The sequence below is a fragment of the Rhagoletis pomonella genome, unplaced genomic scaffold (assembly GCF_013731165.1).
Source record: "Rhagoletis pomonella isolate Grant_MI unplaced genomic scaffold, Rhpom_1.0 Rhpom_scaffold_00002, whole genome shotgun sequence".
Classification (NCBI taxonomy): Eukaryota; Metazoa; Arthropoda; class Insecta; order Diptera; family Tephritidae; genus Rhagoletis; species Rhagoletis pomonella.
The window spans coordinates 55,228,244-55,233,794 of record NW_023458556.1 but is presented as its reverse complement, the minus strand read 5'-3'; the positions used below and the strand labels follow the sequence as shown (position 1 = coordinate 55,233,794).

The 5,551-nt window shown below is 36.1% G+C and overlaps 1 protein-coding gene across 2 annotated transcripts in view; it reads right to left on the bottom strand.

Moving 5' to 3' along the window:
• The window catches only part of LOC118733832 (probable RNA-binding protein 18), a 19,166-nt gene that overhangs the window by 11,541 nt on the left and 2,074 nt on the right, over positions 1–5,551 (bottom strand). The gene's annotated exons all lie outside the window — the stretch shown is intronic.

The window sequence follows — 5,551 nt, the reverse complement described above, 5'->3', positions numbered from 1 at the left end:
AAATGGCTAGTATTCGCAAAAATTAAAGGAAACGATTATTTTATTTCGTAAAAAAAAATACTCAAAAAATTCAGTGTTGCATTTAAATATTGGTAAATGCTCAAAAATAAAACTCGTCTTCCCCACCGCTAACAATCAGTTGTATGTAAATACGTACATATGTACATGAACATACATACTATATTCATGAGTGCATCGATGGTGCTTACAGAATTCAAATGTGCGGTAACATATCCTTCCCAAAACATGGGTGACACATAAACAAATAAATTCAAGTGACATAGGTGATGATGGAAATACAAAACAACATTGGAGATTTGAATGTTTTCATGGCATGTATATATGTACGTATGTACATTAGGGTGGTCCTTAAAAAACAGTGTCGTGTGACACACAGTTTTACTTTGGTTCCAAGTACAAAATTAAAGCAACCACGAAAATTTCAAAATTAATAAAAATTTAGGTTTGAAAAAATTTGATTTCTTTTTTAAATCCATAAAATTTTGACTTTGATTAACTACAATTCAGCAAGTTTATGAACTTATTTTGATAAGTTTCAATAATATGTCAAATTTATCAGATTTAAAATAAAGTTTTTGTAAAATTTTTGCGATTTAAAAAAAATTGAAATTTTTTCATACCCTTATAGCAATCGCGAAAATTTGCGGGGTACTACTCCACACAAAATTTAGATGCTGATATTTTAAGAATCACCCTAATATACATGCATATACGTAGAAACTTAGCTGCAAATGTATTTATCCATCTAAATATATGGTATGATTTACTTTGCATATCACGTTGATGATGCAGTCATGCAGAAAGAGCTTAGTTGAGGAGAATTTGTGGCCACATGAGAAATTCAGATGACGCTCCGACGAAGTCAACAAAAAAATAAAAAGAACAACGCCAAAGGGACGTGAAAGGGTGATAAGAGCAGAAGACATGCAGACAGTATGGTAGACAATGGTAGAAAAGAATTATCTGGCTGCAAAGTGGAGTATGCCGTCTATGGACTACAAACACAAATGCACATAGTACACAAACATACATATGTAAATATGTATGTACATTAGGCTGCCTCACCAAAACACTTTTCCACTCGAATTATAAAATTTATTATATTTTACGACTCACGCCAAAATATTTTGGTAAATGTTAAGATTTTACGAGTTGGGACGAATTGAAAATGCCTAAAAAAAATCGAATTGTCTTGATTCCTTTGACAGAATTTTTGAACATTTTTATCCTGACCTCTTAAGCTTAAACTTTGCTCATCATCATCTGATGTGATATTTTTTGGAAAAAAATTTAAAACTAATTTTATTTATAACAATCTCGATATATGAAGGTATTTCCAAATTCTTTCAGCTTGTGTTAATCTTTAAGATTTTATAGCTCTGATTTTTTTTGTAAGTAGAGTGGCGCACCTTAATTTAGGTACCTGCAATTGCATTTCGTTTGAATGTTTACTAAGGTATTTATATGTTTTGCCTTTCACTTATTTATGTTACACTTATACGCATTCATCCTCATACATACATACATACATTGATGCGCTTATGTTTGTGCGTGTGTATGTCCGCTGACACGAGTTCTTATCCGAATTTAGTTGGATTTTGTTTTGTCTCCCACATGGAAACGGTGTTCGTATGCCGGAAATGACAACAATAACAACCGGTAACAGTACAGGAAAAATATAAAATAAAGCAGTGAACAGGAAAAAATGGCACAACGCAAACGTCATTTGCTGCAGCAGCTTTTCTACATTCATATGTATATTTAACTCGGTGAGGTGGTAGTGGTGGTGGTGGTGTTGGAGCTGCCAAATACACGTGCGCTCATCACCTACATAGGTATTTGTATGTGCGTGGGACTACGTTTCATATGTGTATGTATGCGAGTGTTGATATGCACATATTTGCCATTATTGTTGTAATTGTTGTTGCTATTCCTTTTAGTTGCATTTAGTACACGTGTAAGTGCAAAGTTGCCGATTGTCGCTAAGCACATTTTGTGGCATATCCCACTTCACTTCAAACGCACACATTCGCACATACACACACACACACACACAAACCCATGCAATGAAAGTCATATAATCCGCCAGCCAACGAGAGTGGATAACACCCTGGAGAGCTAGGAGTAGCGTGGAGTTGTGTGTGTATGTGTGTGTGTGTGTGTGTGTGCGTAGCGATTTCCTTGTCAGCAGACAGCTGGACAGGTGAAAGGCACCAACTACCATTTGGCGTTTAGTTTGAAAATGCATTTCTTAAATAGAATATGAATTTAAATATTTTATTTCGCATTTTAAAATGATGAGTTTACGGTTGTGAAGTTTAAAATTGTATTACTTTTTGTGTCTATTATTCTAGTATCTTTTCAGATAAATTGAAATTGCTTCGCTTAACACAACCACATACTATGTCCATTGCACATAAATGCTTTAGAACTCTGCTGGATGTTTTAGGAAGAATTTACATTTGTGGAAATGTACATCTACCTTTGTGAAATAAAAGAAATATAGAAAGTCGTTTGTACTGTCCAATGTTGCATTAATTTCATTAATTTAAACGAAAATAAATTTAAAATACTTCTAGTTGTGCGAAATGCTGTCGCAAGTCCCAATCTATATGATTGAAATACCTGAAAGTAATTTTTTGCATTGTCTTGAAAATATGGAGGTATCTGTACTCATGCCCTCTTTTATAACCTCCTTGATTTAAACTATGTACAATAGGGTAGTGCGGAAAAAAATGTTTGCGTTTCGAAACTCTAATAGCGGGGGATCGTTGTCATTGAACGACAATAGAATAACCCTAATTTAATTTAATATTTAGTAAGTTTAAAGTCGTTATAAAATACCTAAATTTGTTGTGGATGATGGTACGCATTTTTCACCAAAGTATGTATATTAGACAAATGCTTTCATATGGAACAACTCCTTCAACAAAAAAAAATTTAAAAAATTGAGGTTAAGTCTTAGCTTCTGCAAACTTTCACATACCTAAAATTTTTTTAAAAATGATTTTGGTAAGTTATTTGTTTAGAATTTATAAAAATCTCAAAGATTGCAGAAAGTATAAACCGATTTAAAATAATTTTAAGCAAAAAAAACGACTTCAACTCCCATATAAAAAAAAAATATATATATATATATCTCATGATCCACTCATCGGATCTCAACCAGATTAGTATGGGACCTCCTCTGAGACACTACCTTTCCGATGCAATAAGAATAAATCGGTTGACGTGGTCCAAAGTTATGCGGTAACATACATAAAAAAAAAAAAAATATTCCGACGAACTGATAACCTCCTCCTTTTTTGGAAGTCGGTTAAAAATAGGTATTCTATTGACGTCCAAAGGCAATGATCTGCCGCTATTAGAACTTTGAAATGCAAATTTTTTATTTCCGCTCCACTCTAACGTACAATCAGAATAACGAAAAAATTAATTTCATTATGAAATGAATATTTTTACGTCAACAAGTGCGATAGCGAGCCGAAACTTGTCGCTAACTGGTTATAGAATCCCCTTCCTGGTATTCTAATCGCCCAGTGTTTCAAGCCCAGGTGCTTGCCATGGAACAACATATATCTGAGAAAGTATGCTGAAAATGGAGAAAATGAGGACGAATGGTGGCACCTGTCGACTTGAAAGCTTAGGAAGTTACCGTCAAAGCGGCTCTTTATTAAGTCACTGAAGAGGCGGAGTATGCTGATGTGTTCATTTGAGGGGGTTTCCAGTATTTAACGCTCTGTGAAAATCTGATAAATGGTGGATTCGCCGGGACTGAAGCCACACTAAGTAGTAAGGTACAATCAGTGGTTCATGTAGAGATTCAGTGTTTGCAGGGTTGTTTATGGTCCTGTCGACGATAGTTATATAAGTACGCATAATTTAAAAGTTTTATCCTTTTTGGGCCATGTAAGATGTGCATATATTCCCGGCCAACTGCCGACTTTGAACAGCTTAGCTGGTATTCCATCGGCTCCGGAGGACTTGTACTTTTTTAAATGCATTATTTTAGTTATCTCTTCCTCTAAGTCGAGTAGGGGATGTTCCTAGGTTCCTCTTCAACACACGCGCCACCAGTCTTGCCATTCAAAAACGTTGAGAAGTTTCCCATTCATGTGTCAATTCTTCTTCTTCATTTCCTTTAGCCCCAAGCGGGACATAGAACATCTACTACTACTAAGCGTCATCTTGTTCTCTTTCTGGCAATAATTTTGGGTTCTTTCCAGCTTGATCTGGGTTGCTTCGCCTATCGATGTCTCAAATTTTTTACCAGATTCCTATTCTCCTATACTGTATTTGCCAAAACCAATGCTAGTCTTGAAACGTGGTTGTTGCTATGCAATTCATTTTTATAGAGATTTTGGGTCGGGTCTCTGTCAGCCAGCATATTTTTTTCTTCGTTTTCAAGTTACATACGTCGCTAGTATTTCACTCCACTCCACCGATCTAACATCGTACTCTGTCGAGAGGAAGCTACATTTAAAAGGTCAGAGCCAAATATGCAACGTAGTTTTTGCAGTGACACTATTAATCCCTAGCCTAAATTCGCTAGTCCATCAATTGTTGTCGTGTAACGGTAGGCCAGGAAATGTGCGGTTTCCATGAGGTCGGATTAAAAGCAAAGTAGTGTTAGATGAGTTAGTTTAGTTATTAGAGCAAATGTAGAGCTGTTTGTGTCGTCTGGGATGCCTTCCCAAGCCGGACATATCATGCTCGTGTCGAGTTTGGATAAGTAGGATTTTAGTCGGGCAAAGTGTGCCAACTTTAATTGGACCAGAATTACGCGCTTCCAGTTGCCTGTACAGGTATTTTCTGTGATTGAAGCCGGATAAGGATTGGTTGATAAGCACACAATTACGGGGAGGATGCTAAGCTCTGTAGGAAGTGTTCAGGCGGCATTATTAGACATCCCGTTGCTGCAATTTTAAACTACAGTCTAATCTAACCCTGTTTAGGAGGGCAAACTATATCAGGCATGCCTTCTTTGCCCACAAGGAAATTGGTCATAGTCGCCGGCTAATCGCTGCACATTTCTTACAGTTTCGGCTCGTTGAAGAGCATTTCCTGTACTGCAGTGATGACCGTTTTTCTTTTCTGTAGGACATCCGGTAGTTGGATAAAGACAATCTTCTTCTGGTTTTTTTCCTTCCCTCATAGAGAGCCATCTGAATACACATCTGCGATTCACTACCATCATAATTCGTTTTCGTAATCTTACTGCAACCACTTATGAATATATTACACTACATACATATGTATATGTATATATATGCCTTGACACTGACACTTGTGCATGTAACAGCATTTTTGCTCAAAGATTTATGTCATTGTTTGCATTTTCGTTATAACTTAATTTCACCGCCACTCATTTTTCGCCAATTTGTTGTTATTGCTGGCAGATTTGCGCTTGTTTGCCGTCCTTTTGATTTCGTGTTTCCCGAGCAGCGATGCAATCTCAACATGATCTACCATAAGAAATACTTACAAAATTCAAGTATATCTGCAAGGCACTAGAAGCTTATAAAAATGT